The sequence below is a fragment of the Alligator sinensis genome, unplaced genomic scaffold (assembly GCF_000455745.1).
Source record: "Alligator sinensis unplaced genomic scaffold, ASM45574v1 scaffold1404_1, whole genome shotgun sequence".
Lineage (NCBI taxonomy): Eukaryota > Metazoa > Chordata > Crocodylia > Alligatoridae > Alligator > Alligator sinensis.
Window position 1 is genome coordinate 381,904 of NW_005843008.1, and position 11,155 is coordinate 393,058.

The following is an 11,155-nucleotide window of genomic DNA, read 5'->3' on the forward strand; positions in this document are numbered from 1 at the left end:
GAACTGCTAGTACTGTGCTGGAAGCCAGCGTGATATCTCATCAGGGCCCAGTAATGGGAATACCGATCCAAGGAGACTGGTGCTGACTGCGGGTCTCTGAAAAAGAGCACCAGTCTGGATCTTGTTGTTCATCACTTTATTCACTCACAACTTATCCTCTCTGCCAAACTGACTAGACTCCAATTATCCCTCAGGACTGCCCTGAACAGTACAAGCATGCAGCCAGCTGGGTGGAGTAGACTAGCTGGAGCAAGTGCATGCTTCATGTTGTCCAAAGCGGGGTGGACTAGACTGTCTCTCTCTGGAGCTCCCTTCTAGCCTTACTTCTGACACCTCCTATGAAAGGGTAAAACATGATTATGACTCTTTAATGGCTAAGATCCTCAGATATACAAACTGAGGCATGCCTCTTATTCTGTGGGGTGCTACAGTCTGTCTGCTCCTAGTACTTGGCCTGATATTGGTGAAATGTAATAGGTGATGTATCGGGGAAACTGGGTCTCTGGATGGCTTGTCGTCCTTGGGGTTTAAGACCCAACTGGGCTTTGGTCAACTCAGGCTGTTTCAAACCTGAGGGAAACTTTTTCACTAAATAAATAAATAATAATAAAAAAAAAGCTACAATGAACAGGTAGCCCCGATTAGACGCATTCCCAAAGGGAAGACTCAGAAGCAACAAGCCCAGTGCAGTTGACCTGGAAAGACCCTAAGATACTTGAACATAAATATTTCTCCATTTCCTCTTTTATCCAGGACAGATGGACCTGGCTGGTTAGCAGAAATAACAAAGAGATGGTGTACTTCTTTTTTTTACTTTACCTAACAGTTCACAGGGTTTCTACATTTTGAAGGGTCCTCTTTTACTTGGCCAAATTTCACTGTTTAAACTTTTTAATACAAATCCCTTGGGGAAGGAAGTGAAACCATGCAATAACCATTTCATTTTATATTGTAACAAGTAAAACAAGAGTTCTTGATGAGTGAGCTTCTTACAATGTTTCACAACTCTGACATTTTTGGCTCTTTTAGACAGATCACTTATTTTTATTATTTTTTTTACTTTTTTTAGCTCCTGTTCTGTAGGGAGCCCAGTTTGAACATTAGTAGATCTCATGTGATCTTTCTTCTGTGGAAAGTCCATTCACAAAAATAGTGAGAGAGAGAAGGTAAAGTGGGTAACCCTGGGTATTTGAGCTCTTGCATAAGGGGGGGAAAAAAGCACCCGATGCTTAAGATAATTCGGAGAATATTTTAAAGAGCAAAAACCTATTATTAAACTCCTTAAAATGATGGCTTGTTCCTCAGTTGCAGAGCATCCTCCAAAAACCTCTTGCTAAAACTGCAACGCTTTTTAAAAAGGGTTTTTTAGAGAAGAGACCTTGGTTAAATCCAGGTGTTAAAGACCAGGCAGTGACAAGTCTTACAAATTGATTAATCTGCAGAAGCATCCATGGTGTGGGTGAGCACTTGACAAGTGCAAGAGATATACCCTGTCTTAAGGGCCTTGTGATCTTTTGAACAAAAAGTATGCAGGAGCTAGGGGAGCAAGAACTGACTAATGTCTGGCTAAAATGAATACAAACAGGATGTGTGAATACTCAGTTAAGGTTGAGCAGTGACAGTCTTAGACATCTCCTTTATTCCCACGAGATGTCAGGGTAGTTTGACGTCTCCTTTGACAACCATCGTCCAGGAGCATGCAGCCTCAGCCAATTCCCTGGCTAACTCCTGGTCGAGCTCTTGACTTTGGGTGGGATGTTGGTGTAGTAGACTCCCACCATTGTGTCCCCTGTGCCATGTTCCCCATGGATTTCAACCCAGAGGGTCTCCAGCTGTCCACCCTGGGCACCAACATAAGCTTGCAGGGATGTGTAGCTTTCACTGACATGGAGAGCTACACCCCCACCCTCTTTATCCGCTCGATCCCTCCTTTACAGGGTATAGCCATCTATACCTGTGGTCCAGTCATGGGTGGAGTCCCACCAGGTCTCTGTTATCCCTATGAGATGGTAATTATTTGTGTGTTTAAGCAGGAGGACAAGTTCCTCCTGTTTATTCCACAAGCTCCTGGCATTTGTGTAGAGGCAGGAAAGAGTCCCTTTGGGGGCCCTTGCCTTGCCCACAGATTATACCAGGACTGGGGCAGGGGTGGGCTCCCTTAAGTGCCTTGGCCTTCTGGCTTTGCAAGGGTTGCTCAGCAGCCAGCAGTGATGGTAGGATGCACGGTAGGGTCCAGTTAGCCCTGCCGACCGTGACCTCGCATTGTCGGCCAATGTTTAATCTTCGAGTCAATAATGACTCCAAGATCCCTTTCTGCCTCTGTGCTCTCAAGAAGGGAATTTTCCATCTCCCACCTGTGCCCCATCTCCTTAAGATTGGCCCCCAGAGCCTTGAAGTCTTTCATAATGCAGTTAGGGTTGCCCCTGGCCATGTCATTCATTCCCACATGGATGACAATCATGGGAAACTGGTCTGCAGGTCGGATGTAGGCCGGGATCCTCTCTGTGATGTCCCAAACCCAAGCCCCAGGCATGAAGCAGACTTTCCGTGTTATGGGGTCAGGCCGGCAGATGGGGACCTTCCAGTCCCCGTAGGATAGAGTCTCCGATGATGAGGACCCGGCATTTCTTCCTGCTGCTGTTCTTTTCTCTGCCCATTCCATGTCATGTGGGGAGTAGCATTGTCCCCGCCAGAGGCATTTGCTTGGTCTGTCTCGGTCACGGCTGCCCGGGCCTCAAACCTGTTCCCCAGGTGTACCTGGGGAGCTTCCACCACTCTAGGCTGAGCAGCTCTGGATCTGGACACCTTCTGCCACTCCTGCACTGGACGTGTCTCCTGTGGGGGACCGGGCCTACAGAGAACAGAGATGGGCATCAATTTCTTCCTCTGCATCCCTGATCCCCCTAAGAGGAACAGGGAAGGGGACCACTGAGCCCCGCCCACAGACAGGGGCAAGGAGCTGCCGCCCCTGCCATGAGCTCCATCTGGGTGGAGGCCTCAGAAGAGCCCATGGCAGGCGGCAGTGCCAGGGCGAGACCCCTGGCAGCGGCGCTCCGTGTCTGCACCATGTCTGCAGAGCTGTGTCTAGTGCTCTCGCTTGCTGGAGGTGCCCCTCTGGGCTGCTACCTCATGCCCACCTTACACAAATGCCGGTGCGCCCTTCTAGCGCGCCTGTTTGCGCGTGGCTCGGGAGCGTGGCTCCCTGTCGGGTGAGCTAAGAGGGCTCCGAAGGGCTGTGCTGTACCCTCTGCCTCCCCCTTACCTTGGGGGGGAATCAGCTGTTGCTGCCCCCTCTGCTGTCTCCTTGGCTGCCGCTGCCACAGTTCTCTGCCGCTGAGGTAAGGGGGCACACATGCGTGTGTGGCACACGTGTTCTGCTCCTGATCCCCAGAGATGTGGACTCCGGGAAGATTTTTGGCACCTGGAGAGACCGAGACAAACAAGCCAGAGACACAGACATGAGATGCAGTGAGCACTTTCCCAGGGTACAAAGTGCTGAGTGGGGCACAAATACCAGAAACACAGGAGCAATTGGGTAGTTACAGAAAGGGTGAGGGTTGGGCACTGGGCAGCCAGCATGCAAACCCATAATGGAGACAGATTAGGGAAAAGTGAAGAAAGAAGTATTAAGATCCACTCACTCCTGCCTTTTCACTGCTTTCCTGCTGCTGCCTGGCCCATCAAACTATGCAGCCTTTGCCCCTGTGTGCACAAGGGACACATCTAAGTGTGCCAGACAGCTCTACTTTCAATGCACTGTGCTACTCTGCACGCTGCCTCCTGAGCCAGAAACAGAGGAACTGCATTTCCTCAATGCTTCAGGGCAGCTTTAATTAGTATAGTGGAGATTTGAATGGATCTCAAATGTGTTGTGTTATGTAATTTCATTTTAAATCTGAACTGATGAGCTTGGGGGGAGGAGAGCACAGGAGGTGCATCATCCTGTATATTCCAGCACAGGGTTGCCTGCTCTCATGGAGAAGAGTCCTTTGTCCTTTTTAAAAATGACACTATGGAGTTCATGGAGAAGTGATCTGTTGCACCCTGGAGCTGACTGATTCTCACCCTCATAAAATGTGGGACCCATCACACTTGACTAGCCTTGTGTTTTTGAATGGCTTTGCTTGAAAGAAACTAATTCTGCTAATATACTTAGGAGGCCTTGAAGCTCCCAGGAGTGGCCCAGTGTGACAAAGCTGGTGGGTCCAATGCTAGAGGCAGATTAATATTGGTAGAAAATAACACCAGCCTTGGTGGGAACTGTCCTGTCAAATTGGACAGGCGCAGACACAAACTTCAGCATATGCAGCTAGGGCATCTTTCAATGCAATCTAACAAGAGCAGCCATCCTACTCATTTTCCAACTGACTTTGAAATTACAATTCCCCCTTCATCAGATAAGGGTCTTCTAGCCAAGAGTTCTCTCTCTGAAGTCTGCAGAAGAAAAAAAAACAAATTCACCTACATTAGATGCTGGGGGAGAGACTTGAAGCACAGAGCTTTTGGAAGCACTGTTCAAAATAATGGACAAGCACCCACATCTTGTCATCACCTCTTTGGCAACAAGTGCGACTTGGATCCAGTTCCTGCACTGCACATACCTCAGTCAAAACTTAAAAATAACCCCAGATTGTTCTCTGACCTACGCTGGAAAGGCTGTGCGCAAAAGGTACTATCTTGAAAGGTGGTGAGGATGCCTCTTAGATAAGGCTTCTGGATGTCTGTCAGGAAGAAAATTTTACATAACTTGCAAAATCTGGGGTGAAGGAGGGAGCATCTCAGAACATTTCCCAAGTGACTCCATAAATTGCTACAGACCAGTGTGCATCTACCTCATCTTAGCAGATGTCCATGTCCTAGCCAGAGCATGGAAATGGACATTGTTCCCAAACAGGGGAGAACAGATGGAGAATATGGGACCTATTCACCCTGGAAGGGCATCCACTTTTCTAAAAGAGAAATACAAGGGCTTTGTCATCTGGATACCATGCACAACCATCCAGGCAGGAGGACTGAAAGCATCTCAGTTATCATTGCACTGCGGGGATACAAGTCTAGCCAAAGTCTTAAATGGCATGAGACATTCATCCTCCTTCTGAACAAAACCTATTGGGCAGTGATGCTTGTAGAGGACCAGTATGGGGGTGCTCCTGCATTGAGCCACCCACCTCACTGCCTGACCACCCTCCAGGCTCCGAGTACTTCCCTGGGGGTGCCTCACACCCAACCAACCCTTTTCCTGGAGCACACCCACAAGCCTGGAGAACTCCACCACCACCCAGAGTATGGACCGATTTGGGGCCTGTGCCATCTGGGAAACGCAGGTCTAGTAGTCTTTGAGAGGTACTTGACCCACTAGGAGAACTTGGGGTGTTTTCCCTCAGGCTGAAGCACACAGTGGTCTCGTTTAGCTGAACCAAGGGGACCCCAATGCATAATCTAGACCCTCTCCCAATAAGTCTCCCATGCTATCAACAAAGGAGAACTTTATTGGTTACAAGTAGTAGGCTTGGAATGGGGTATAGGGTAGAGAAATATTGGAGAAATGCCTTAGAACAGTGGCATGGTAGCCTTTGATCATGCATCTGCGTTACTGCACGCTATATATCTAGTTATGTTCATAGATGTTAGGGTTGGAAGGGACCTCAATAGATCGAGTCCGACCCTCTGCATAGGCAGGGAAGAGGGGCCCCCTGCATAGGCAGGAAACAGTGCTGGGTCTAGATGACCCCAGCCAGATGCCAATCTAACCTCCTCTTGAAGACCCCCAGGGTAGGGGAGAGCACCATCTCCCTTGGGAGCCCGTTCCAGACCTTGGCCACTCGAACTGGGAAGAAGTTCTTCCCAATGTCCAGTCTAAATCTGCTCTCTGCTAGCTTGTGGCCATTATTTCTTGTAACTCCCGGGGGCGCCTTAGTGAGTAAGTCCTCACCAATTCCCTTCTGTGCCCCCGTGATGAACTTATAGGCAGCCACAAGGTCACCTCTCAACCTTCTCTTGTGGAGGCTAAAAACATCCAGGTTCTCTAGTCTCTTCTCGTAGGGCTTGGCCTGCAAGCCCTTAACCATATGAGTGGCCCTTCTCTGGACCCTCTCCAGGTTATCCACATCCCTCTTGAAGTGCGGTGCCCAAAATTGCACGCAGTACTCCAGCTGCAGTCTGACCAGCGCCCGATAGAGTGCTCTATGTCCTCACACTAATGCACCACTCTCCGCATCTCTGCTACACTTTGTGGCTTTTGTAAGCCTTTGCACAGATACTTCTGCATTTAGACTACCCCCACGTCCCAAGTGCTACAGAAATGCTATTTTAAAAACATAATGGGACAGAATGACTAGGCTGCAATAAAAACATGGTAAAAATAAATTGCCTGGAGGACCTTCTGAAATAGAAGTGGGAGATCTGAGTACAGAGCATCCCAGGGCCATGGAAGGCATGTAGGCAGTGGGATTACTAGGGTAGAGATCCTCTAAGCCATAAAATAAACCATGTTTTGCCACAAGACCTCCGATTTATCAGGAGATGGCACTGGTACTAATACAGATCTGAGGGTCCCCACCCTGGTTGAAGCCCTGAGTCTCTATATTGACTGCAATGGAAGAGCTCCATAGGCACTTGTCCTTGCAGAGCACAGTGCTTGGAGGGCCCTCTTCTGACCTGGGTTCTGCTCAGTTTGTGAAGTGAGATTAGCCTAGCTCTAGCTTTATAGCATAAATGCTTTGAAATGCTCAGCACTTCCCCTGCAAGATGCAGATATATTTATCTGCAGTGTGAAGCATCACTAGAAACCTTTTCTCTAACAATTCAAGCCCCCCCAGGTACAGCTGCATCTCCCTATGCTGCCTCTTGGTGGTAAGCAATTGCCTCCATGTGAGTGCACCGGAAAGGACTTGTGACCAGCCCCATGTGTAGATGAAATGGGAATTAATGTAGACGCCTTAAATTTAATTCTGCTTTTTATTTTTTGTACGGTGCACTTTTGTTTGCATAACACAACATTTGTGTTTAGATGAAAGCCGCTTTTGAGTGAGTTAAGCCCCTGAATGTCGCTCGCCATAGATTCATGGATGCTAGGGTCATAGTTTCATAGTTGGTAGGGTTGGAAGGGACCTGAGTAGATCATCAAGTCTGACCCCCCTGCCATGGGCAGGAATGAATGCTGGGGTCAAACTACCCCAGCTAGGTGATTTTTATCTAGCCTCCTTTTTGAAGACCCACAGGGTAGGAGCCAGAACCACTTTGCTTGGAAGTTGGTTCCAGCTCCAAGCTGCCCTGGCAGTGAAGTAGCGCCTCCTGATATCTAGCCTGAATCTACTCTCAGTCAACTTATGGTTGTTATTCCTCGTTACTCCCAGTAGTGCTCAGGGGAACAGGGACTCCCCCAATGCCTGCTGGTCTCATTTGGCCAGTTTGTAGACAGCCACCAGATCCCCTCTCCTCCTTCTCTTGTGGAGGCTGAACAGGTTCAGGTCTCATAACCTTTTCTCATAGGGCCTGCCTGGCTGCCCCCTGATCATGCAGGTGGCCCACCTTTGGACCCTTTTGATGCTGTCCACATCCCTCCTGAAGTGCAGCGACCAGAACTGGATGCAGCACTCCAACTGTGGCCTGACCAGTGCCACATAGATGGGGAGGATCACCTCCCTGGACCTGCTCGTGATGCATCTGTGGATGCATGACAAGGTGCAGTTGGCCTTCCTGACCACATCCTCACATTGGCAATCCATGTTCATTTTGGAATCAATGACACCAACATCCTTTTCTGCCTCTGCACTGACAAGAAGGGAGTTCCCTCACCCTGTAGATCTGCTGTTGGTTCTTCCTCCCCAGGTGCAGCACCTTGCACTTGTCAGTATGAATCCCATCCTGTTCTCATCTGCATACCCCCGTAACCTGTCTAGATCTAGTTGCAGCCTGTCCCTCTCCTCCAGCGTGCCCACTTCTCCCTACATTTTAGTGTCATCCACAAATTTTGAACAAAGTGCTTTTTCACCCCCTCATCCAAATAGCTGATGAAGAGGTTGAACAGTGCAGCCTGAGGATGGAACCCTGGGGGACCCCACTGCACACGTCCCTCCAGGTCGAAAATGACCCATCCACCACCACTCTCTGGGTCCAGCCCTGCAGCCAATTTGCAGCCCATCTGACTATGTAGGAATCAACGCCACAGTCTCCTAATATCTTAAGGAAAACGAGGTCAGAAATGATGTCTAAGGCCTTCCTAAAGTCTAGAAAGACTACGTCCACCACAACACCCATGTCCAAGGACTTTGTGACCTGATCGTAGAAGGTGACCATAGGGCTGGGGGTGCCGGTGGCAGGGGCACCCCCGCCCAGGATTGAAGATGCCAAGGCGGTGGAGGTGTTGGCACCTGGCCCCGGGCCCAGCCGCGCTGAGTGGCCAGTCGCTGCCTTGGCGTAGCTACGGGCCCCACCCTTCTCTCGGGGGGGGGGGGGGGGCACTCCTGTGGGGCCAGGACTTACACCAGGGCCTGCCTCAGCAGGAGGCGGGTTGCCTCTTGGGGCGGGACCTTTGCCTTTTTTCCCCCCCATAGCCTTTCGTGGAGGAGGCCCCTGAGGAGCCCTTGCCTTTCCCCTTCCCCTTGCCCCCACCCTCCGCTCTAGGGGCAGTGGCAGTGGGGGCCTCTTCCCCCCCGGCTTGCCTGGTACTTGCCAGGGGCTGCCCACTCACTGCCTTGGCCCCTCTCTCGGGGCCAACAACTTCAACTTCAACTCCTCCTGGAGGAGGCGGGGGGAAGCACCTCCATGCTGCACCGTGCAGGGGAGGAGCACAGGGGCAGGAAGGCCGGGGCACAGGGTCACGCAAGGGAGGGGCACGCATGCTGCTGGCCTACTCAGCCTAAACAAAACACTGGGAACAGGGAGTGGACCACAGGACACACACCATTGGGAGACATCTGGGGGGAGAGGAGGGCAGGGGAGGCAGCCCAGCCGCCAAGCAATAGACAAGCAACCTACTGGCGGCCCCAAAAATTTCAAAACAGGTCAGCCTAGGTCCCCGGTGGCTCTCGGGACAAGCTCAGAATAGGTGCTGAGCCACCGAGGACCATCGGCTACGCCCTCGCCAAAGTAGTCCAGCCATTTGGTGTCTTGGCGGGACGTGAGGGCGGCGTGGTGGATAGTCCTACGGACGAGCGTGTAGAGCTGGCGCCGGTAGGCCGTCGAAAAGCGGACCGGCGGGGGGGGCCCCCGCCCGCGGCGGAGTGCATCGGGCCCTGCCGTTGTGCGGGCCCGACCAAAAACTCCACCGGGCTGGGGGACTCGGGAGGGCAGGGAGCACCCTCTCGCAGGACTCGCTCGATGTAGGCAAGGGCATCTGCGGGCAGTGCGGCTTTCACCTCCCGGACCAGGCGCAAGCAAGTTGCATGCCCTATGGTCAGGCCCGTGCGCCAGGCAAGCGCCACGGGGCCCACCCATCCTTGCTCGTTGTAGTCCAGGAGGTCTCCGATCCGGGTGATGTCCACCCGGGCCATCCTCAGGGAGGCCTCGGGCGAGGCTGCCGACGAGACCGCCAGCTGCGGGTAGAAAAACAGCGGCTCAGCCAGCAGGTCACCATCCTTGGCCACCCTCAAAGGAGACCTGGAGGCAGAGACCAGCCCCCAGGCCTTGAGGAGGTCTGGGTAAAAGACCGCCAGCTCCCCCGCCACCCGCAAGAGCTCCAGGCCGCGCAGGAAGAAGAGCTGCCGGTCGTATTGGAGCCCTCGGAGGCGGCAGAGGAAGGCGCGCCCCAACAGGCTCCCCGCCACGTGGCCACCATCACTGTACAGTAGTCTCTGCAGGGCCTGCAGGCGGAACATCAGGACCTGGCTGCAGAGGCACACCAGGCCCTGGCCCCCCCTCCTGCAATGGGAGGGTCAGCACTCATACAGAGACCCTGTGCCATCTTGGCCAGAAAAACCCCAGCGCCCGTCTCTGGAGCCTGGCAAGAATCTCAGGGGGCATGGGCAGAGTATTGAAGTGGTACCAGAGCATGGACAGGACCAAGTGGTTCAACACCAGCGCCCGCCCCCGGAGGGACAGGCACTGCAGCAGCCCCATCCACACCCCGATCTGCCTCGCCACCCTCAGTTCCATATCTGCCCAATTCTGCGGGGGGGAGGGGTCTGTGGGGCTCAGGTAAACCCCCAGGTAGAGCAGCGGGCCCGGAGCATGGGTGGGAGTGAGCCCACCTGCCACCCGGCACCCACCGTCAGCCCAGAGCTCTTGGCCCAGTTGACCCAGGCGGAGGAGGCTGCTGAATAAACCGACTGGCAGGCCGCCACCCGCTCCAGATCTTCCGGGCCTTGGACCATGAGGAGCATGTCTTCGGCGTACGCCGAGAGGACCAGCCGCAGTGCCGGTTCCCGTAGCACCAACCCGGCCACCCACCTCCGCAGGAGGCACAGGAAGGGCTCCAGGCCTAGCGCGTACAGCTGGCCTGACATTGGGCAGCCTTGACACACCCCCCGCCTGAACAGGATGGGTTCAGTCTTCGGCAAGAGAGCCAAACCCGCTCTTGCATGACAGGGGGAGCTCCCCGCAAGCCTCGGCCTCAGCCCAGACCGCAGCAAGGTCCAGGCCAAGCCCGACCAGCCCCGGCACTTTGTTGCCGGGCATGAGACGGAGGGTGAGCGTGAGCTCGGCCAAGGTGAGAGGAGCCTCCAGCTGGTCACGGTCTCCCGCGCCCACCTGCGACATTTCCTCCCAGAGTGTGCTGCAGGCTGCTGCCTCGGTCGTCTCCCGGGAAAAGAGCCTTCCATAGAAGGCCCTTGCACCAACTTGCAGCTCTCCCAGGGCTGAGAGGGGGGTGCCATCATCCGCCAACAGGCAGGTGATGTGCTTTTTGGCCCCCCTCTGCTTCTCCAGGCCATAGAAGAAGCGGAAGCCGTGGTCCATCTCCCGCAGGAGGTGGATTCACGCGCAGACGAACGCACCGCGAGCGCGGTGGTCCTCCAGGGCTCTCAGCTACTCCTTCCTCTCCCTGCACTCTCTGCAGAGGGACGGATCCTGCAGGTCAGCGACCAGGCACCTCTCCAGCTCCAACACTTCCCGCTCGAGCTGCTCTATCGCTGCCTCCCGCTCCTGGGTGTGCCCCCGGGTGTAGCTGCGGCAGAAGAGCCAGATGCTCACCTTCTCTTCCCCCCCCCCCCCCCCC